The following is a 25246-nucleotide window of genomic DNA, read 5'->3' as shown; positions in this document are numbered from 1 at the left end:
GGACTCTACTGAGCAATGGGGTAGATACAAACTAATCAGTTTGGACACAGTCCATGTCCCACATGAGGCTCACAGCATTATCCCCATTTTACAGATGAGGAAACTGAGCCACAGAGAAGTTAAGTGACTTGCCCTAGGTCACACAGCAGACAAGTGGCAGAGGCGGGATTAAAACCCAGGTCCTTCTGGCCCCCAAGCCCTTGATCTGTCCACCAGATCTCACTGCTTCTCTAGACTTTAAGCTTGTTGTGGACAGGAAATGAGTCTACCAGTTCTGTTGCACTGTAATATTAATAATAACGATGATATGTGTTAAGTGCTTATTATGTGTCAAGACCTGGTCTAAACACTGGGATAGATACAAGATAATCAGATCAAACACAAAACCTGTCCCACACAGGGCTTGCAATTTCTAAGTAGGAGGGAGAATAGGGATTGAAATCCCATTTTACAGATGAGAAGCAGCGTGGCTCAGTGGAAAGAGCAAGGGCTTTGGAGTCAGAGGTCATGGGTTCGAATTCCGCTCCGCCACATGTCTGCTGTGTGACCTTGGGCAAGTCACTTAACTTCTCTGAGCCTCAGTTACTTCATCTGTAAAATGGGGATTAAGACTGTGAACCCCACATGGGACAACCTGATCACCTTGTATCCCCCCCAGCGCTTAGAACAGTGTTTTGCACATAGTAGCGCTTAACAAATGCCAACATTATTATTATTATTATTATGACAAACTGAGGTACAGACAAGTTTTAAGGGACTTGACCAAGGTCACTCAGAAGGCATTTGGCAGAGCCAGGATTGGAAACCAGGTCTTCTGACTCCCAGGGCCTGTGCACTAGGCCACACTGGTTCCTCCCAAGTTCTTAGTACAGTGTTCCGCACATAGTAAGAGCCCAGTAAATACCACTGATTGACTGACTGATTGCCCATGTCCTCCTCCTCCCCTGGAACGCTCTTCTCTTTCCCTACTGACAGTCTACCACTCTCCTTACCTTCAAAACCCTAGTGAAGTCATAGCTCCTCAAGAGGTCTTCCCTGATTGACAATTTCTGCTATTTGCCCTCCCTTCTGCCTCACCTCTGCACTTGGATTTGAACCCCTAAGCACTTAGTAGAGAAGCAGCGTGGCTCAGTGGAAAGAGCCCGGGCTTTGGAGTCAGAGGTCATGGGTTCAAATCCCGGCTCCGCCAATTGTCAGCTGTGTGACTTTGGGCAAGTCACTTAACTTCTCTGTGTCTCAGTTACCTCATCTGTAAAATGAGGATTAAGACTGTGAGCCCCCGGCAGGACAACCTGATCACCTTGTAACCTCCCCAGCGCTTAGAACAGTGCTTTGCACATAGTAAGCGCTTAAAAAATGCCATTATTACTGTTATTATCCTGCCCCAACCCTAGGCTTGGGAGTCAGAGGACCTAAGTTCTAATCCCGGCTCTGCCAGTTGTCTACTATGTGACTTTGGGCAAGTCCTTAACTTCTCTGTGCCTCAATTTCCTCATTGGTAAATTGGAGATTGAATTCCTGTTCTCCCTACCCACTCTTAAACTGGGAGCCTCATGTGGCACAGGGACTGTGTCTGACCTGATTAACTTGTATCTACGCCAGTGCTTAGAATTGTGCTTGGCACATAGTAAGCACTTAAATATAAGAAGAAGAGTAGAAGAACAGCAAGAAGAAGAAGAACTCTCTCCCCATCTAAACTAGAGCCTCAGAAAGGGTTCTGGAAGTGGAAATCATTGGGGACCTTGCTCTTGCACTATTGTCTCTATTTCTCAGTGATCATTAATCCATGTCATCTTCCACAAACATGTAGTTTAACCTACTGCCCTAAAACACTACTTTTCTCTTCTTTTCCCTTATCTATTCCCCACTTTGTTTTCTTACTAAAACGTATTTCTGAACAAAATAAACATTTAAATGGAAAAGGGAATTGTGGTGCAGTCTTCCCTTTCAACCTTCGGTCAATAGTGGCAGAAAGAAAGAATAGAGAAGGGGCAACGTGGAAAACGTTTTCCTTGAATATTGTACACAGACCATTTTTTTCTCCATTGTTACTGGGTCATTTGGGGAACCATTAGTGTCCTTGGCTCCTGATGAATGAGAATTTGGTCTCAAAGAAATGAACGAGATATTCCAGTGGCATTAGAGAAGCTGGGTGGATCGGGTGGGAATAACGGAGCGGAGTTAAAGAACCACCTTCGAACGGCCTGAATGTCATTTTTTTTAAGATAAGAAAAAAGCTACTGGAGCTGTCAGACTGTAAGCTGCAACCTTTATGTTTACAAAGCAAAAAGGGCAATTAACTGAGGCCAAATAAATCTTTCCTGGACTCTGTCAATGATTCTGCAAGGTCTATACTCCGACTGCTGAGTGACAGGATGTATTACAGCCGTGAGCAGTGACTCAATTCAGAGCAGCCTCTGACATTTCTTTATTAGGCTATGGTGCAGCATCAAAGATGTTTCTTAAAGTGGCACTGCTCCGCCTAGTAACCCTTCACAAACGGAGCATTACAAGGAAACCAGGCCAGCAACCTAGTTTGGTGGCCACCTGTAGGAAGTGCCCTGCATGTTTTCTCATCATCATCATCATCATCAATCGTATTTATCGAGCGCTTACTATGTGCAGAGCACTGTACTAAGCGCTTGGGAAGTACAAATTGGCAACATATAGAGACAGTCCCTACCCAACAGTGGGCTCACAGTCTAAAAGGGGGAGACAGAGAACAAAATCAAACATACTAACAAAATAAAATAAATAGAATAGATGTGTACAAATAAAATAGAGTAAAAAAAATATGTACATGTTTTCCATGCCCTGCAGGGTGGCTCAATGGGAAGAGCACGAGCTTTGGTGTCAGAGGTTCAAATCCAGGCTCTGCCGGTTGTCCGCTGCGTGACTTTGGGCAAGCCACTTAACTTCTCTGTGCCTCAGTGACCACATGTGTAAAATGGGGATTAAGACTGTGAGCCCCCCGTGGGTAACCTCATCACCTTGTAACCTCCCCAGTGCTTAGAACAGTGCTTTGCACATAGTAAGTGCTTAATAAATGCCATTATTATTATTATTATTTTCTCTTAACTCTCTTAGGTTGTAGTTGGTAGGGGCTTGAGCCCAGGAGAAGCAGTGTAGTCTAGAGGAAGGAGCCCAAGCCTGAGAGTCAGAGAATCTGGGCTAATCAATCAATCAATCAATGGTATGTATTGAGTGCTTACTGCGTGCAGAGCATTGTAATAAGCACTTGGGAAGTAAAATGCAACAGAGTTGGTAGATACATTCCCTATTGACAATGAGCTTGGAGTCTTATCCTTACTTCTCTGTCACTAGCCTGCTGTGAAACCTTGGGCAAGTCCCTTGTCTCCTCTGTTCTTCAGTTTCCTCATTCAAAATCTTCTCTTCCTCCTACTTAGCCTGTGAAACCCCTGAGGGACAGAAACAGTGTCTAACCTGATTATCTTGTATCTACCCCCGTGCTTAGTACAGTACGTGAGCACTTAATAAATGTTATTATTATTAATAATATTATTCTTGTAGTTATTACCAGAACTAAGATGGGGGAGTGGGCAGGTACCACAGACTCATCCCAGGAAGAAATGCAACCAAGGGCTAAAGCCACTAAACCAATGAAATCTCATCTCTCCACTCCTCAAAAGCCTCCATTTCTCTCTGCATGAAGCAAAATCTCCCATCCACTGGCATTAAGGCAACTCCATCAGCTCTGTATATCTCATCTATCATCTTTCTTTTCTCACATTGTCTAGTTTGCATTCTTTCCCCCAAAATTTACCTTCTCCCTCTCCTACTTGCCACCCTCTTCCTCTTGCCTGAAACTCCCTCCCCTTTCTAATAGCAAAACTAAGTGTAGCTGTGTTAGGTGTTTACTATGTGCCAAGCACTGTACTGAAGGTTGGGGTAGATAAACCCACCGGACCACATCTCTGCCTATTTTCAAAGTCCTTCTGAACTCTCACTTCCTTCAAGAGTCATTCCTTCAAGAAGATTCCCCCTTCTAGATTGTGAGCCCATTGTTGGGTAGGGACTGTCTCTATATGTTGCCGATTTGTACTTCCCAAGCGCTTAGTACAGTGCTCTGCACACAGCAAGTGCTCAATAAGTATGATTGAATAAATGAAAAAAGTCTTCCCCTGATTGAGTCCCATCTTCTCAGGTTACATCTAGTCAACAGCTCTTAGCCCTTAGGCATATTCTTGACTTCTATCAAAGTACAGTTTCTTAATGGTATTTTTTAAGCACTTACTATGTGCCAGGCATTGTTCTAAGCACTAAGACAGATCTAAAGTAATCACGTTGGACACAGTCCATGTTTCACAAAGGGCTCACAGTCTTAAACTCCATTTTACAGATGAGGTAACTGAGACACAGAGAAGTGAAGTGACTTGCCCAAAGTCACACCACAGACAAATGGAAGGGCCAGGATTAGAACCCAGGTCCTTCTGATGCCCAGGCCTGTGCTCTATCCACTAGACCATGCTGGTCCGCTGACTTATTTATGCTTCCATATTTCTGCTACTAACAGCCATAGCATTTTTGAGGGCATTCTTGAATTGGTTGGTCCCTCCTGTTAGACTGTTAGACTGTTAGAGAAGCAGCGTGGCTCAGTGGAAAGAGCCCGGGCTTTGGAGTCAGAGGTCATGGGTTCAAATCCCGGCTCTGCCACTTATCATCTGTGTGACTTTGGGCAAGTCATTCAACTTCTCTGTGCCTCAGTTACCTCAACTATAAAATGGGGATTAAGACTGTGAGCCCCACGTGGGACAACCTGATCACTTTGTAACCTCCCCAGTGCTTAGAACAGTGCTTTGCACATAGTAAGTGCTTAATAAATGCCATCATTATTATTAGCTTTTTGGGGGCAGGATCTGTAGCTTACTCAGTTTTACTCTGCGGAACCCTTAGTAGTTCTTAACAAATACAACTGAGTAATTGATGGATTGATTAATTGATACTACAGCTTCCTGGATGGGCTCCAGGGTCGCAGCCCCAGAGGGGCATACAGGATCTCTTCAGGCAACTGGAGTGTGATGAGTTGACATGTGGGAAATTCCATAAATCCTTCGGTTCCAGACACCTGTCAGTTGTCAATCGAATAGTGGATAGAGCACATGCCTAGGAGTCAGAAGGTCATCAGTTCTAAACCTGACTCCTGCACTTGTCTGCTGTGTGACCTTGGGAAAGTCACCTCACTTCACTGTGCCTCAGTTGCTTCATCTGTAAAATGTGGACTAAGACTTTGAGCCTTATGTGGGTCAGGAACTGTGTCCAACCTGATTTGCTTGTAACCACCCCAATTCTTAGTACAGTGCCTGGCACATAATAAATGCTTAAATAAATACTGCAATAATAATAATTATTAATAACAGGTATTTATTAGACACCCACAGATTCCAAAATAGCATTCCAGGCCTCTCCCATATTGATCGGTCATAATTCAGATTCCCTTCCTTTTCCTTTAATCCCTCTGTCCCAGGTCATTGATGGTCTTCTTGCATCTCCGGGAGATTGGAGAATAGCTGGTCAATTCAACAAAATGGAAATCTATTTAGTTTTCCCTCTGCCTATCTTTAGGATAAATAACACCAACTCTTTTCTCTATTCCCCTTCAATCTTAATATCATGATCACTGCCCCTCGCAGGGAGCTCCTTTACATTTCCTTTTCATTTTAGGCTCAACATGGGCCAGTTTCCACCAATCTCAGTCTCATTGGAGCCAGGCAGCCTGATCTAAATTATGAGTGTGGGGCTCAAAGCCATGATGGACAAAGGACACTGAATGAGAGATACTGTAGGTTCATTCATCACCATCTTTGGTATTTATTGATCACTTACCATGTGCCGAGCACTTTACTAAGCACTTGGGAGAGTACATTATGACTATGTAACAGAGTTAGTAGACATGTTCTCTGTCCACATAGAGCTTTGACTTTTTCTAGCCTAGGTGGTTGCTCTCCAAGCCACCTCCTGTAGTTGTTGACCAGTGATGTGCTGATCACCTCACCCACAAACAGAGGAATGTAAAAGCCATTTCTGTGTTCCCTCGAACAGAGAGTCGGGGTCACTGTGTTCTCACTGTGCCTCTATCTTGCCTATCTTGCCGACGACCCCTCGCCCACATCCTGCCTCTGGCCTGGATTGCCCTCCCTCCTCAAATCCGACAGATGGTTACTCTCCCTGCCTTCAAAGGCTTATTGAGGACACATCTCCTCCAAAAGGCCTTGCCTGTCTAAGCCTCATCCCACTTTCCTCTTCTCCCACTTCCTTCTGCATCACCCTGACTTGCTCCTTTTGATCTTCCCCCATCCCAGCTCCACAGCACTGTGCAATAATAATAATAATAATAATAATAATAATAATAATAATAATAGCATTTGTTAAGCACTTACTATGTGCAAAGCACCATTCTAAGAACTGAGGGGGATAAAAAGTGATCAGGTTGTCCCACGTGGGGCTCACAGTCTTAATCCCCATTTTACAGAAGAGGTAACTGAGGTCCAAAGAAGTGAAATGACTTGCCCAAAGTCACACAGCTGACAAGTGGCAGAGTCAGGATTAGAACCCATGACCTCTGGCTCCCAAGCCTGGGTTCTTTCCACTGAGCCATGCTGCTTGTACATATCTGCAATTTATTTATTTATATTAATATCTGTCTCCCCCCACCCCAGACTGTAAGCTCTTTGTGGGCAAGGAATGTGTCTTTTTATTGTATTGTATTCTCCCAATGGCTTAGTACAGTGTTCTGCACACAGTAAGCACTTAATAAATAGGTTGAATGGATGAATGAATGAATATAATACATATTTAAAGATGTCACGTGCACTGGAGCTTGGGAGGTGGGTCGGCCGGGGCAGGGTTGGGGGGCACACATCCAATAACATTGCTTCTTTTACCATACCTCAACTCATGAGGGATAATTTTCATGTTCCCTCTCAACTTATCATCCACACCCCCATCTACTCCCATCACCTCTTGAAAACTGATTCCTAGGACTTCCCCTGTGCACCACAACTCCAAACCCATCCTCCCCCATCACAATTCCCTCCACATGCCCTCCTCTTCAGCCCCAGGCAGACCCTGAAAGCATGACCATGAAGGACGCGACCTCGACTTCAGAGTGCGAGCAGGGAAGAAGTGAAAGGGAAGAGCAGGAAAACGGAGCTGGCAGGTAGAAAGCCTTGAAGACCAGGTTCAGGAGTGTGTTACTCTGATCTGGGAAGAGGAGTCATCAGAGAACTGTCAGGGGTAAAGTGAAGCTGACCTGTTCGCCTCCCCAGAGCAGCTGAAACCAGGAGGAATAAAAGCATTAGCAGGGTTTCTTGCACTGTGCCCGTTTGAAGAGCTGGGGTCACACCGGAAAACAAGCAGAGTCTATAAAGGGACTCCAGCTTGGAGCTCAGGGGATAAGCAAGGAGCGAGTCATCGTCCTGCCTCTGCGGTGAAGCGCACAGAGAGTTTTGGCTGGATGGTTAACGAATCCAAACCCAAATACCATAGCCAGGGCCCAAGTATGCTAAGCCCTGCTAGGAGCAGGTTGTTCTCTTGCCAGATGCCTGTGTCCCGGGAGGTGGGAGGGGATTAATTAACCACCAGGTCCACCTCATAATTTTAAAACAGCAGGTCTGTCCATACTATCCTCATTTTCCCTTCTGCTGAACTTCTTTGTTGACTTTAATTAAACTCATCTGAAGCTTGAGAAGCAACATGGCTTAGTGGATACATTACGGGCCTGGGAGCCTGAAGGACTGGGGTTTTAATCTTGGTTCTGTCACTTGTCTGCTGTGTGACCTTGGATAAGTCACTTAATTTTTCTGTGCCACAATTACCTCAACTGTAACATGGGGATTGAGAACGTGAGCCCCATGTGGGACATGGATTGGGTCCAACCTGATTAACTTATATCTATCTCAAAGCTTGGTACACCATAGTAAGTACTTAACAAATACCACTTAGAAAAAAAAAATCTTGGATTCCCATCATAATAATGTTGGTATTTGTTTAAGTGCTTACTATGTGCCAAGCATTGTTCTAAGCGCTGGAGGGATACAAGGTAATCAAGGTTATCCCACGTGGGGCTCATAGTCTTAATCCCCATTTTACAGATGAGGGAACCATGGCACAGAGAAGTTAAGTAACTTTCCCAAAGTCACACAGCTGACAAGTGGCAGAGCCAGGATTAGAACCCATGACCTCTGACTCCAAAGCCCTGGAGGTGCTTACACTCTAATGGAAGAAGCGGAAAACAGTGAGGTCTAGTAGAAAGACCATGGGCCCGGGCATCAGAGGACTTGGGTTCTAATTTTGATTCCACTGGTTGCCTACTGGGTGACCTTGGGTAAGTCATTTAACCTCTCTGTGTATCAGTTACCTCATCTGTAAAATGGTGATTAAATCCTCCCCACTCCTACTTAGACTATGAGTCCCATGTGGGACAGGGACTATGTCCAACCTGGGAAACTTGTATCAACCCCAGCACTTAGAACAGTGCTCTACATATAGTAAACAATTAACAAATACCATTAAGAGTGGAAAAAAAGAATTGACACAAATATGGAAAATCTGAATAGACAAAAATTGCAAATGGCAGAGGTATGACACAAAGATACTCGAGTGAAGGAAATCAACTGGGTTTACAGAGTTGGAATAGGTCTAAAAATATCTGGAATCTGTTAACTGTTCTCCACTCCCATCCTAATCCAGCTGCTGCTTGGGAGTAAGTAGACTAGCAAGATAAAAATATTGCAATTTCCCCCCAGCACTGCAAACCACCCAAACTTTAAATGTTCGCATCCAGTTGTGCCCACCCACCTCCCTTAGCCAAGGACTGAGTACTCACCCTATCTCTAGGGATGTGGAAAGGGGGAGTGAAGGAACTAGAGGGAGAAAGCAAGAAGCATAATTTCCAAAAATAAATAATTCCCAGAAACAAATATTGTCTTTGTGTATTTCAAAGTGTGTAGTCTGAGAACCAGCATGGTCTACTGGAAAGAGGATAGTCCAGAGAGTCAGAGGACATGAGTTCTAATCCCAACTCTGCCAGTTGCTTGCTGTGTGACCTTGGGCAAATCTCTTAACTGCTCTGTGCCTTAGTTTCCCCAACTGTGAAATAGGGATCAATTCCTTTTTCTTCCTACTAATACTGTGAGTCCCATGTGGGACAGGGACTGCGTCCAACCCGATAAACTTGCATCTACCCCAGATCTCAGAACAGTGCTGGCATAAAACAAACAAAGGAACAAGTATTGCAATATTCTAGAAAATGTCTGCAATGACTCTTTGTCAGAGGTTATTGCCAGCATTGGAATGGGGGTCTGAGTGGGAAAGAATGGTTTATCCATGTGATTTACCTTATTTATATCTACATATAAGGAGAGAGAGAGAGAGAGAGAGAGAGAGAGAGAGAGAGAGAGAGAGAGAGATTTGTCATTTGCTCTAATTCGGACATCAGGTTAGCTCTCATATCTCATGGCCGACAAACTGAACATCATGATTTCCCTTCAAAAGAAAGGGAAAGCAAATTCCTCAAATGAGTTCCTCCAATAGTGGAGGCTCAGATGTGGTCTCCAGGAGCTAATCAAAGAAGATGTGCTGGGACCAAAAAGTGCCTTTCCCACTGCAGCATCACCAAGACACCTTGGATCCACATCCCTGAGCTTGGGAAGGATGGAAGACAGGAGGTCCCAGTAGCAGGTTAAAAGGATCAAAGGGACTGGTTTAAATTAGGAAATAAACAAAACATGATTGCCACTTTCCAAGCAAATGTCAGACTTGATTAGTGTCCTGCAGCAGGGGAGGAGAGATCTGAGGGGAGAACACCAAGTTCCAGCCAGGGCCAGCATGGGCTTTACTGATTTGTTTTCCTCACATTTTTATACCAAAAAGAGGCAGTCTTATTTCTCCACAGTGGATTCGCCTTTGAAAACCAGGTGCTCTTTGCTTTTCAGTTAGAATGGACATTTCAATTCAATTCAGTTGTATTTGTTGAGCGCTTACTGTGTGCAAAGCACTGTACTAAGCACCTGGGAGAGTACAGTACAACAATAAACTGACACATTCCCTGCCCACGATGACATGCAAGAGATACTCCGGGTGCTGAACTTTTTTGCAGCCATTATATGAAGAAATAAGGTAGGATTCAGAGATAAGCACTGTACCAGTTTTCAAATAAATAAACTATAAAAAATACAAGGTATTTATGATTTTGAAAGGCGTCAGCCTTGCAGCTTTGAAGGGTAAATTTCAGAAAAGCAATAAAAATCGTGATATTCACAGCCACAACATGAAATGAAAGAGTCCAGGCTTCACTTCCCTGCGTCACTGGGGGCTCCTCCACTTTCCAACCCTGCAAAAACACACGCAGGAAAACTCCAGAATCCATCAGATTTTCCATATTTGTGGCCAGGTGTCTGGCAGAGAGTGATAAATGTGCCCCTTCGGGAGAATTCACAGGCCACAATGTCTGGGTAACAGAGTACCTTCTGCTGCTGATAGAGAAAGTTATAAACAGTCAAGAACCATATGTTTGGAAGACAGGATTCAAATTGAATTAACTTGTTGAACAAGCAGAGGAAAGTAGGCTTTCCTTATTTACATCAATAAATACGGAGACTGGATAAAATAATATCAGCTCACACACACACATATTTACATTTTTATTCTCATTTCCACTATCCATCTGCGGTGCTGGTTTGCTGGGGAAAAATCCTTTTTGTGTGAGGTTTATTCTAATGCATCTTCTGACCTGCCAGTGTGAAAATGTGCTGGGGCATGAGGAATTTCACAAGGAATTGCAGTGTAAATTCTCTGATTAGATCTCTGTTCCTCACTTAAACAGCACACTGTCTCCTCAGAAGTTATTTCAAACCTGACAAAGGGCTGGCAGAATAGAGAGCTTCCGACTAGACTCTTGGATTGACAAGGAAAGATAACAAAAACTGAATGATAAGGGCAGATTCTCCTTCCTTTTATTATTTAAATTTTGGCCACTCTGCTTCACTTTACCCCACAAAGAAAGTGTGGTCTAGTGACTAGAGCCCTTGATCATGTGGGGGTGGCTAGTCAGTTCATGACTCCATTTCCAAATCTTGGATTTGGGACAGAATATATTTAAAGGACATTGCTGTCATTTTCATCTCTTCTGTCAGGCAAGGGTGCAGGATTTATAGATGTGCTTCACATGGCTCAAAACTAAGAAAGACCATGTCAATTATAGACTCAGCTCATAGGCTGCCCAAAATTCATAAAATCAGTGTCAGAATCAACAGTGCCAAATAAGTACCTACTGCAGGTAGAGTACTGTGAAATTTGGGGGATACACAAAGCAGTTAAAATTGGATTTCTGCCCTCAAGGAGCATGCAGTAAAATTTTAAAAGGGAATCTAAAATTGATACAATGTCTGCTCAATTTTCCAGGGTTCATTTCTAGACTTTGGGGATTTTCATACAGTGCGTATAAGGGATGATCAAGATGACACCTCACCCTCCTGACTGTAATCTCCCCCTCTAGATTGTAAGCTCTTTGTGGACAGAGAATGTTTGCTTATTTTTGTATTATACTCTCCCAAGCACTTAGTACAGTGCTCTGCACACAGTAAGCACTCAATAAATCTCATTGAGTGAATGAATGAACATGAATTCTTTCCAAAACTGAGTTCAATTCTCCCATTTAGGGAGTCAGAAACAGAAATGACTTTTCCCCAAGGACAACATGTATACCAAGGAACAGAGATTATGTGTCCAAACACAAGATATCAGATTTCTAACCTAACAAGATATACTTCTTTTATTGTTCATTTTTTTCTGGAATATATTTTAAAATAACAATAATTACAGTTTGGGGAGGGGAATGGTCTTCCATGTGATCTCAAGAGACTAAAATCATGATCAAAACCCAAGTCTAAGGCCTTTCTTAGAATAGATATTTAAATAATTTGGTTACTACTGGTCCTTCCTCTCTATCTCCTCCAATCAGTTAAAGTCTAGCACCCAACTGATGGCTCCTAAAAGTGGAAGCAGCTAAAGCTATTCAGAGATCAAATATACTATTTCAAAATTCACCATTTACCCTGCTTGGGCAAAGGGCTAGAAAAGATGTTCCATTCTCTTCAAGTCTATACAGAGTCGAAGAGAATAATAATAATAATGACGGTATTTGTTGAGCACTTACTATGTGCCAAGCACTGTTCTCAGCTCTGACATAGATAGAAGGTTATCAGGGAATGGTCTTTTCATGTCGGCCACTCCAGTTTACAAATACCTGGGTCCTCGTCTTCTCACCCAACCTCTCCCCGTCATGTTCCCGCAACACAAAGCACTATTTTTAAAACTTCTTTGCTTCCCCTGATCTGTAATTTTTTTTTAGTATCTGTCTCTCCAACAAGATTCTAAGCTTTTTTGCGGGCAGGAATTCATCCCCCCTCCCAGCACCACAGCACTTGTGTTCATATCTGTTATTTTATTTATTTATTTATTCATTTATTTGTATTAATGTCTGTCTCCTTCTCTAGACTGTAAGCTCATTGTAGGCGGGGAACGTGTCTGTTATATTGTTGTATTGAACTCTCTTAAGAGAGTGGTACAATGTTCTGCACACAATAAGCGCTCAATAAGTCTGATTAACTGACTGACTACTAACTCTTTAGTACTCTCTCCATGCCTTAGGATGGTGCTGTGCACAGAGTTAGAGCTTGATAAATATGAAGAATTGATTGATTTTTCAGCCACAATCTAAAACAGGAATGAAACTTCCACAACGATAATAATAGTGTTGATTGTGGAATTTTTTAAGCACTTACTCTCTGCCAACTGCTGGGCTAGATAAAAAAGAATCAGGATGGGCAGTCCCCATCCCACATGGGGCTAAGCAGGAGGGAGAACAGCTGCTGAATCCCCATTTTACAGATGAGGAAACTGATCCACAAAAGCGCAGTGACTGGCCCAAAGCCACGCTGCTGGTAAGTGGCAGAGCTGGGATTAGAACTCGGGTCTTCTGATTCCCAGGAATGTTCTCTTTGTCCTAGGCCACACTGCTTCTTCAACATCAGAGTTCTCTTGCAACCCCTCTGCATCAACTGTGAACTAGGTTGTGTCCCCTTTAAGCCCTCTGATACTCACTTCATCCCCACAATACTTATGTAAATAATCTTATAGTCTACTATTTCCCCTACCCCAAATATACTTTAATGTCCATCTCCCTCTGTAGAATGTAAGTTCCTTGCGGGCAAGAATCGTGTCTACTAACTATGGTATTGTACTGTCCCAAGTGCTTAGTAATAATAATAATAATAATAATAATAGCATTTGTTAAGCACTTACCATGTGCAAAGCACTGTTCTAAGCACTGGGGAGGATACAAGGTGATCAAGTTGTCCCATGTGGGGCTCACAGTCATAATCCCCATTTTACAGATGAGGTAACTGAGGCCCAGAGAAGTGAAGTGACTTGCCCAGAGTCACACACACAATAAGCACTCAATAAATAGCACTGATTGACTGATTGGACACAGATGGCCCCCATGTGTGTGCATCTGCATGCACAGACACGCTGATAAGATTAAGTCCGGTCACAAAGACACAGAGATCGAGGGCCTGTGGGAAGGAATTGGGTATGATGGCAGTGGTTTGTCTTAGCAGCCGCTCCATGTCCACCCTCAGTCCACAAGTAGGGGAACAACCGGCCAGGCAGGGAAGGAATTAATCAGTCAATCAATCGATGGTATTTATTGAATGCTGACTGTGTGTAGAGCAATGCACTTAGTATGTAGGACAGCAGAGAAGTGGCATGGCTCAGTGGAAAGAGCCCGGGCTTTGTAGTCAGAGGTCATGGGTTCAAACCCTGGCTCCGCCAATTGTCAGCTGTGTGGCATTGAGCAAGTCACTTAATTTCTCTGTGCCTCAGTTACCTCACCTGTAAAATGGGGATTAAGACTGTGAGCCCCCCGAGGGACAACCTGATCTCTTTGTAACCTCCCCAGCGCTTAGAACTGTGCTTTGCATATAGCAAGTGCTTAATAAATGCCATCATTATTATTATTATTATTACAGCATGGTAGAGTTGGGGGTCATGATCTCTGCCCACAGAGAGATTGAGGGAAGAATTCAGAACTGAAAGCATAAATTTCCACAGGAAAAGGTAACCTCAGTCCTGATTACCATTTAACTTTGTGGCCCAAAGGAGAAGCTAAGACATAGGCCAGGACGTCAAGAAGGAATAATCATTATCATAATAACAATAACAACATTAGTAATAATTGTGATATTTGTTAAGCGCTTATCATATGCCAAACACTGTTCTAAGCACTGGGGTAGATGCAAGATCATCAGGTTGGACATAGTTCCTGCCCCACAAGGGGTTCACAGTCTTAAGTAGGAGGAAGAACAGATGTTGAATCCCCACTTTGCAGATGAGGGAACTAAGGCACAGAGAAGGTAAGTGATTTGGCCAGGGTCATGCAGTAGACAAGTGGCAGAGTCAGGATTAGAACCCAAATCCCCTGACTCCCAGGCCGATGCTCTTACCACTAGGCAACGCTGCTTCTCGTATCACTCCCTCTCCAAATCTGCTTTCTTAAGAAAGAGACATCCTTTCCCTGCCAAAGGGAAAAAGGAAAACAAATCTGGAAGTTTGCACTAGGCAGCACCAAGGTTAAAAATAATTTCATTTCATAAAAGGATGATGAACTTCACCAGAGTCCATGGATCGCTTGTTAATTGAGAATGACTCAGCAAAGAGGTTTAAGTTTTGTTTGGCTTTTCATCCCAGCACTCCAGAGAAGGAAAGAAGTCAAGTGAAACTGATGTGAAAACAGTCGAAAACAAATGCTGTTGAGGCTGAACTGAGAACACATTTTTAGCTCTTATGTAGATGAAAATGGTCCTTTTCTAGTCCTTTACAGAACTAACCCCTTATCCCAGCTAGAAAAACATGGTCCGGGCAGCCCTCAGTCACTCAGTCATACTTACTGAGCATTTAATGTGTGCAGAGCAATGTACTAAGCGTGTGGGAGAGTACAATATAACAGCCTGCTTGCATCAGCCTCCTTGCTGACCTCCCAGCCACCTGTCTCTCCCCACTCCAATCCATACTTCATTCTGCTGCCCAGATCATTTTTCTACAAAAACATTCAGGACATGTCACACTGCTCCTCAAAAAACTCCAGTGGCTGCCCATCCACTTTGTCATCAAACAAAAACTTATCATTGGCTCTAAATCTCTCCACCACCTTGTCCCCTCCAACTTCACCTCGATTCTCTCCTTCTACAACCCAGCCCACACACTCTGCTAACCTTCTCATCTCGCCTATCTCGCCACCAACCCCTAGCCCACATCCTGCCTCCTGCCTGGAATGCCCTCCCTTCTCAAATCTGAAAGACAATTACTCTCCCCAACTTGAAAGCCTTACTGAAGGCACATCTCTTCCAAGAGGCCTTCCCTGACTAAACCCCACCTTTCCTCATCTCCCACTCTCTTCTGCGTCACCCTGACTTGTTCACTTTGCCCTTCCCCTCTCCCTGCCCCACAGTCCTTATGTACTCATGTCTGTAATTTTTTTTATCTGTATTCATGTCTGTCTCGCCCCCTTCTAGACTGAAAGCTCATTGTGGGCAGGGAATGTCTGTTTATTGTTGCATTGTACTCTTCCAAGCACTTAGTACAGTGTTTTGCACACAGTAAGGGCTCAATAAATATGACTGAATGAATTGAATGAAGAATAGACACATTCCCTGCCCACAATGAGCTTGGTAGTTCTTGCATTGGTTCGACCATTGGATCACTAAGTACCTGCAACAGAGACATTCAGAGTTTACAGATGATAAAAGGCCTTAAGGGACCAGCCTTCCTCCCCTCTACCCCACAGTGGGAGGGAAGTGGAGGGAAGCTCGCTTCCATTGCATGGGTCTCCTGGCAGAAGCACTGAAGAACAAGACAGATAATGGATGAAATTCAGGCAGTCCACAGATTCCATTTGGATCAGCTTCCAAAAACATTAAATACTGCTGCTTCAAATCTCTAGAATCGGATCAGAAGCCTGAAACTCTGAAATCTCAGACTTCTACAGTACGGCAACGACCCTCTGTTTCACCCAGATAGAAAATGCCATAAAAGATATTCCTTCATGATATGAGTGGATTTTAGCTCTCCTAAAATTCAGGGGGCAAGTTGGTATTAATGAATTAAAGTTTTCTGAATATAGGAAATATCTCAGGTCTCTGAATAGCTTGACTCTTATTCTCCCTAAGCCTCTAATCAAGATCAAAGCTTCCCTCCAATACTGCTAATTAAATGCAAAGAAGATGAAAACTTTGATATTAGCTGGTGAGGCGGATGTTAGCCCAGCTAGGCAGGCCCCATCTCCTGGCTTCAGTGGTTTGCCATTCCCATTTTACAGATAAGGAAGGAAACAGTGACTGAACCGGAATTAGAATTTCAGGAACAGCCAGAATTTCCATTTATTTTATGCAACCATGCAGGAAGATGTAACAAGAAACCTAGAAATGGGGGTTAGAGAGGAAATAGCATGGCCTAGTGGGAAGAGCAGGGGTCTGGGACCCAGATGACCTGGGTTCTAACCCCAGCTCTGCCACCTGCCTGCTTTGTGATCTTGGGCAAGTCACTTAACTTCTTTGTAATTCAGTTCCTTCAGCGGCAAAATGGGGATTTGATGCCTATCTGATCTCCCTCTTACTTAGACTGTGGGCCCCACGAGACCTGATTTTCTTATAGCTGCCCCAGCACTTAGTAATAACAATAATAATGATGGTATTTGTTAAGTGCTTACTATGTGCGAAGCACTGTTCTAAGCGCTGGGGGATACAAGGTGATCAGGTTGTCCGACGTGGGGCTCACGGTCTTAATCCCCATTTTACAGATGAGGTAACTGAGGCACAGAGAAGTTAAGTGGCTTGCCCAAGGAGACACAGCCGACAAGTGGCGGAGCCGGGATTCAAACCCATGACCTCTGACTCCCAAGCCCACGCTCTTTCCACTGAGCCACGCTGGTGCTTGGCACACAGAAAATGCTTTACAAACCTCACATTTGTTTGAGAAGTAATGTGGCCTGGTGGATAGAGCACCAGCCTGGGAGTCAGAAGGACCTGGGTTCTAATTCTGGCTCTGTCACTTGTCTGTTGAGTGATCTTGGGCAAGTTACATCTTTGTGCCTCAGCTACCTTATCTGTACAAGGGGATGAAAACTATGGGACATGGACTGTGTCCAACCTGATTAACTTGAATCTACCCCAGCACTTAGTATAGCACCTGGAATTGAGTCCGGACTTAAATATCATATAAAATAAAAGTTCCACCCTTCAGGGAAACTCTTCCAACTCATCATACTTAGCACATCATCCCAAGCCCTACAGAAGGTCATTTTAGAATTGCCAAATAGAGAGCACGACATCCTAGAGGCATCCACCTCAGAATACACCCACAGGATTGTAAACTGCTTCACTGACTCAGCCAGGTATTACTGGCTGATGATGTTTAAAAAGAATACAGCATTAATCAATCAATAGTATTTATTGAACATTTACTGTGTTCAAAGTGCTGTACTAAGGACTTGGGAGAGTACACTGCAATAAAGTAGGTAGAGATGTTCCCTGACCTCAAGGAGCTTGCAATCTAGTAGGGGAGACAGATATTAAAATGAACTACACACAGGGGAAGCAGAGAGTATTAGGATGTGTATATGAGTGCTCTGGAAGTGGGGATGAAGTGAGTATCAGAGTTTTTAAGGGGTACAGACCCAAATGCATAGGCGATGTGGAAGGGAGGAAAAATAGAAAGGGGAGATAAGGTTAGCCAGGGAAGACTTTCTGGAGGAGATGGGATCTTTTTTGGGCTTCTTATCTGGCAGGAGGAAAGCAATATGCACAACCAAAAATTTCTATTGGCAACATGGCTAAATGATTTCATGTATGCAGCACACTGACTAAAGATGCAATGATAAATAAGGAAATAGAAAACTGAATCAAGAAGGCCCGCACATCTTTTGAGAGATCATAACAGTAAGGCGACAATGTAGCTTGAGGCTCAATCAGTCAATCAATCGTATTTATTGAGTACTTACTGTGTGCAGAGAACTGTGCTAAGCATTTGGGAGAGTAGAACAGAGTTAGTTGACCCATTCCCTGCCCACAGTGAGCTCACAGTCTACAGAGAGAGACAGACATTAATATAAATAATTTACGGATATGTACATAAGTGCCGTGGGGCTGAGGGTAGGGTGAATATCAAATGCCCAAAGAGTATAGATCCAAGTGTGTAGATGACACACAAAGGAGAGGGAGTCAGGGAAAGGAGGGCTTTATCGCAGAAGATCTCTTGGAAATGTAAGCTTAAGACTAAGAGGTAGTTGGTCTCCTAGTACAGAAGCTACATTCACTCCAGTAGAGCAACCCAGAGCGGTACACATCAGGAGAATGAATGGCATCAGGATAACCACACAACTGCTGTTTGGAGAGTTGATACTGAGAAACTGAAAGCAAGTAGGACAGAGGAAACATTTTAACTACCCAATAAAACAAATTCAGACAATGTTGCTTCCCAGCTACAAACCTGGAGTCAATTGCCAAGGGTAGACCAGCATGGTACATTCTGAAAGATCTCTTTGAGAAAAATCTTATTAAGGACTGAGAGATAAGAATGAGGAAGCAGTGCACTGTCACTGTCAAACATGACAGCACAACGAGAGATAGCACGCATTGTGGCCAGGACTTTGGAGCCTTCATTGGTTTTTCTAATTATAGTACTTGTTCTGCACTTATTATGGGCCAAGCACTGTTCTAAGTACTGGGATAGATACAAGTTATTCAGATTGGACACAGTCCCTTGTCCCACATGGGGCTCACAGTCTTAATCCCCATTTTACAGATGAGGTAACTGAGGCCCAGAGAGGTTAAGTGACTTGCCCAAGGTCACCAAGAAGACTTGTGGCACATTAGAAGTCAGATCCTTCTGACTTCAGGCCCAAGCTCTATCTATTAAGCCATGCTGCTTCTCTTAGCTGTCTAGTCATATATACAACCACAGGTAAATTTCACCAGAACTGGCATCTTGGAAAATTAAGGGCGATAAACATATAGACCTCACAGACTCTGAAGCGACAGTCAATATGGCTTAATTAACCACAAGCAAGCCTTACTTCTTTACTTCCAGGAAGTAGATACTCTTCAGGGCCCAACCTAAGCTCATATCAGGGGTTTTACTCCAGGAGGAATGGGAGGGAAAAGGATTCTGAAAGACTCTATTTCTGTGACTAGTTGGCTGGTGCTACTTTCAGCCTTGGCAGACACAGGGGAAAGAGTTCAGCTACAAAACCTACTCTGTGGGAGAACATTTTCCCACCAATATCCCAGTCTCCATTTCATTCTTTGAGATCCAATGTGGCCTAGTGGTAAGAGCAATGCCTGAACACAGAGTGGCTCTGCCACCTGTCTTCTTGTGACTGGGTGAGTCACTTAATCTCTGTGCCTTTGTTTTCTTACCTGTAAAATGGGGATTCAGGACCTATTCTCCCCCCTCTACATAGACTGTGAGTACCATGCGGGACAGAGACTGTATCAACCCAGGATTTGGTAGAGTGCTTGTTATATAATCAATAAGTCATATTCATTGAGTGCACACTGCGTGCAGAGCACTGAATTAAGAGCTTGGGAGAGAAAACAGAACAGAGTGTAGCACAGTTATTATGATCATTATTATTATCATTATCGTTCTGGTTAGTGAAGTAAAACATGAGCAGCTATCCAAAGCCCTTAAAATGGGTCACATCCATAGCCTGTGGATTCATAACCCTGTTCTGAACTAGCATTAAACGAAGGAGGTGAAAGAAAAATCGAAACTCTCGAAGACCTTTAAATTCCTTCCCCAATTTTCATTCTGGCCGCTCCAACGGGTGAATATGGATTTCTGGTGCAGGAAGCCTTCAATATATCAAGTGGCTATCAGCTTTTGGGAGGGCTTGCTGCTCGCCTTTTCAAAGCTGTTGACATTTGCCTCTGGAGTTCAGCTAAGAGTCCAAGCATTTCTTATGACACCATCTTATCCTGCAGAATCATAGAAAACCAGGTGAAGGGGGGAGCTTGCCCTTCATTGACCAGGTTTCACAAGCACAGGGAAGGTCCTGTTCCAACAGGACAGGATGAAAACCAGTGGGAATACCACCAGATCATGCCTCTATTGAGCTGTAATCCTATCCCAGCTGTCCATCTGTAATTTTGAGCAACTTTTTCAAGCTCCCCCAGGCCCCAGTCGACCCGCATCTGGAAAATGGGGATAGCAATCATGTAATCAAAGGTTAATCAAACAATAGTATGTATTAAGTGCTTACTCTGTACAGAGCACTGTACTAAACACTAGGCAAAGAGCACGGAAATAGTGTTGGTAGACGGGATCCCTGCCTTCAAGGGGCTTTCATTGCTCACCAGTTTGGAGGGAATTGGAAGCAACTGAAATCTATAAAGTGCATCTACCTCTCAGAAGTACATACCAGATACTGTCCAAGACTGAACTCCTTGTCCTCCCTCCCAAACCCTGCTCTCTCCCTGACTTTCCCATCACTGTTGATGGCACTACCATCCTTCCCATCTCACAAGCCCACAACCTTGGTGTCATCCTCGACTCCACTCTCTCGTTCACCCCTCACATCCAATCCGTCACCAAAACCTACCGGTCTCACCTCCACAACATTGCCAAGATCCGACCTTTCCGCTCGATCCAAACCGCTACCCTGCTCATTCAGTCTCTCATCCTATCCTGTCTGGACTACTGCATCAGCCTCCACTCCGATCTCCCATCCTCCTGTCTCTCCCCACTTCAATCCATACTTCATGCCACTGCCCGGATCGTCTTTGTGCAGAAACGCTCTGGGCATGTGACTTCACTCCTCAAAAATCTTCAGTGGCTACCAATCAACCTACACATCAGGCAGAAACTTCTCATCCTTGGCTTCAAGGTTGTCCATCACCTCGCCCCCTCCTACCTCACCTCCCTTCTCTCCTTCTACAGCGCAGCCCGCACCCTCCATTCCTCTGCTGCTAATCTCCTCACTGTGCCTCGTTCTCGCCTGTCCCACCATCGACCCCCGGCCCACGTCATCCCCCTGGCCTGGAATGCCCTCCCTCTGCACATCCACCAAGCTAGCTCTCTTCCTCCCTTCAAAGCCCTACTGAGAGCTTATCTCCTCCAGGAGGCCTTCCCAAACTGAGCCCCTCCTCCCTCTCCCCCTCCTCCCCCTCCTCATCCCCCCACCTTACCTCCTTCCCCTCCCCACAGCACCTGTATATATGTACATATGTTTGTACATATTTATTACTCTTTATTTATTTTATTTGTACATATTTATTCTATTTATTTTATTTTGTTAATATGTTTCTTTTTGTTCTCTGTCTCCCCCCTTCTAGACTGTGAGCCCACTGTTGGGTAGGGACCGTCTCTGTATGTTGCCAACTTGTACTTCCCAAGTGCTTAGTTCAGTGCTCTGCACACAGTAAGCGCTCAATTAATATGACTGAAAGAATATTGCCAAGCTCTGGGGCATATATGGGTTTTAATCCTGGATCAGCCACTTGTCTGCTGTGTTACCTTGGGCAAGTCACATAACTTCTGTGTGCCTCAGTTACTTCCTCTGTAATGTGGGGATTAAGACTGTGAACCCCATGTGGTATCGGGACAGTGTCCAACCTGATTAGCTTGTATCTACCCCAGTGTTTAGAACAGTGCTTGACACATAGCACTTAATAAGGACCATCAACATCATCCAATTGCATTTAAACCATGTTTTCAGGCTCATTTCAGTGTGATCCTGTAGACTGTAAGGTCCTTGTGGGCAGGGAATGTGACTGTTACATTGTTGTATTGTACTCTCCCAAGCCCTTATTACAGTGCTCTGCACAGAGTAAGAATTCAATAAACACAATTGACCGGCTGTTGACTGATCATTATCTTTCTTGGATGTGATAATTTTTTGTACTCTAACTTCTGAAAGAGAGGGATTAGGAACTAGGTTTTTTTCAATTAGTTTCCTCACAGTTGCTTTCTGGACTGCAGATATGTTGAACCTTTAAGAGGATGTCTGCTGAAAAACTTAAGCTCTAGGAGCAACATTGAATATGACAGAGCCGAGGCTGCAGCTCAGATGACTGAGTTGACACTTCCCAGGAAACGCATGGAATTTGGGCTAGAATAGACGTACTCCTCAATCATGCTATTGGAAGAGAAGGGTCTTTGACAGGCTCACTTTGATATGCCCAGGCACGTCAAAACTATTGTCAGATTCTGAATAAATTTCAGGGCGGAATCATTAGGTTCTATTTCACATTCATCCAGGATGCCCTCAGACTCTTCAATTTTCTTTTCACTCTAGGACTATGTATAATTTTTTTTTTCCATGTTTGCCATTTCCTCTGGCCGCTTAAAGCCCTTTAACAAGCACTTGCCGTGTGATCGTGGCTCAGAGATGTTAGTCTTTGCTGACTGCCAGAGTGTGGAATCTCTGCAAACTCTAGTCCTGGGCTTTGCCCATCTCAGAGCTGTCTGTCCCAGCCTGGCCAGAAGTCATGAAGAACTGTGGATTCCCTGACCTCTACATGTTTAGCTTTCAGGATGAGTCCTTTCCAGAGAAGGCTTCTCCAAGGCAGGGACTATGGTCTTGGAAAACGTGTGCTGACAATGTTATACTGTACTCTCCCAAGTGCTACGTACATTGCTTTGCACACAGTAAGCATTCAATAAATACAATTGAATGAATGAACGAATGGGTACAACTGAATGAATGAACGAATGGGTACGCAATATGGGTGGCCAGTGCCCAAGGTGCATTTGATTGGATTACCAGTACGCCTGGAGATCCCTCTCTGACCTTCTTCCACCTAGTTGAAGGGATTGATTTACATCACGCTAATGAGCTGCGCATCCTCTGATTGATTCCTGCACCAGGGATCTGATTAGTTTGGAATATCAGCTAAACACATCAATCACTCAATCATATTTACTGAGTGCTTACCGTGTGCAGAGTGCACTTACACTATCTGACACATGTAGGGGAGGAGTGCCCAATTCCAGGCAATTTCCATAATTAACATATGCATGTCTATTCCAGTTTATTCAATAGGGCGGGCCCCTCCACCCATGACTGGTGATTAAAAAAAGGTAAAAGGTCTGTGCAATAGCCGTGAATAACATATGAGAAGTTTAAAGGATGGGTTTTCCACCCTGGAAACCGGGGGTGCTGTGGGTGTGGCAATGTTTCAACCAAAAAAGAGCCAAGTCAGGTCCTTAGATTCAACGCTTGCCTAGGGAGTTTTTGGCTGAGGGTATTTATTTTCAAGTTGTTTCTATGATTCTATTTTATCCATCAATTTATTCTTAATCCCAGAAATATGTCCAGAGTCCTGGGAGGTAGAAGGCAGAGATCCCATGATACAATGAAATTCAAATTGGGAGGTTTTGAATCTGGTTTAAGGTTAGACTTTTTGGTGGTCTTTTTTTTTTCTAAAATAATGATCGTGTTACACCAAATCATTCGAATTTGTTCTTTTCCTGTCCAACACTTGGTATACCTTTGAGGAAATCCCTGGTCATCTCATGAGCTTCTATTTTATCTGGGCTCCTAAAATAAGCAACCTCCCTGCTGACCGGTCACACTAATGAAAAGCAATGTGGCCTAACATTTAGAGCATGGGCCTAGCAGTTTGAGCATGGACCTGAGAGTAAGAAAGACCTGGGTTCTAAGCCCAGCTCTGCCACTTGTCTACTGTGTGACCTTGGGCTAGTCACTACACTTCTCTGGGCCTCAGTTACCACATTTGTAAAATGGGGATTAAGACTGTGAGCCCCATGTGGGACATGGACTGTGTCCAATCTGATCAGCTTGTATCTAACCCCAGTGCATAGTACAGTGCCTGGCACATACTAAGCACTGAATAAATACCATCAAAAGTAAAAAAAGTTTTAAAAAAAACTCATCTCCTGGCTGGGCATGAAAAGTCACTTCTGCCACTGTTGCCACCACCAAACCCATACCGACACCCAGGGTAATATCACAATCCCCTAGTCCAGGCTTCTGCTGTTGCCTGACAGAGAGAGGAGGAGCAGGAAGAAAAAACAATGATGGGGTTGGAGGTCCTGCATTTGGTTGCTGAAGTGCCTGGGAGAGGGGACATTGAGGCCAGGAGCCTCACGAGAATCCCTCGCCTCCCTCTTCCCCTATCATTCCCTTTTCACTAGGCCAGCACCTAAATAGTTTAAACCACTTAAACAATGGATGCAGTGCAAGATAAGACTGCAGATTGTCTGGTCATCTTGAAAGGCTTTTCCAGATAAGGTCATAGTTAAAAATGATAATAATCCTCTATGGAACCCTGGTAACAAATTGAGGAAGGGGGTCATAAAGTGATACCGTTTCCCACCAGAGAAGTAAGAGTGTGCACACCCCCTCTGGGAAAGACTTCTGTGGGAGCCAATCCAATCCCGGGAAATCTCCCTGGAATGGCCCACGAGCACAAGTTCCTAGGCCTAAAGATCCAAAAGCAGTCACCAGAGACATATAGGAATTGGCCCAGGTTTTCGTAGATGAAACCCTGGCTATTCCTTGCTTCAACTGCAAACGCTTCCAAATACATTTTCCAGAGACTGAAACACCTGAATGAAAATGTGCTGCTTGGCAAGCAAAAGATTCTTGGGGCGATTAACACCAACGGATCCAAGCAAGCACCCAGCTGTCTGCCTGACATTTAATCTGGCTCCAAAAAAATATGGCGGAGCTGTCATCTCAATATACCTCCATTATCTATCTCATCTCTGACCCCTAGCCCACATCTTCCCTCTGGCCTGGAATTCCCTCCCCTCTTACATATGAAAGGCTCTGCTGCTCTCCTCACCTTCAAAACCTTCTTAAAATCATATCTCCTCCAAGAGACCTTCCCCGACTTAAACCCTCATTTCCCCTACTCCCTCTCATATCACCTAGGCCCTTGGATGGATACCCTTTAAGCACTTTATGTATCCATAATTTGTTTGTCTCCCCCCTAGACTGTAAGCTCCTGAAGGACAGGGAAAATGTCCACCAACTGCTTTGTACTGTCCTCTCCCAAGAGCTTAGTGCAGTGCTCTGCACATAGTAAGTGCTCAATTAACGCCACAGATTGATTGACTGATTGAATGTCTGAACCTGGGTCCTTTTCACTATGCTATTCAGACTTCCAGAGCATCATTCCTACCTGCTGGCTTCATTCATTCA

This window comes from Tachyglossus aculeatus, chromosome 21 (assembly GCF_015852505.1).
Source record: "Tachyglossus aculeatus isolate mTacAcu1 chromosome 21, mTacAcu1.pri, whole genome shotgun sequence".
NCBI lineage: Eukaryota > Metazoa > Chordata > Mammalia > Monotremata > Tachyglossidae > Tachyglossus > Tachyglossus aculeatus.
Note: the sequence above shows the minus strand (reverse complement) of the source record.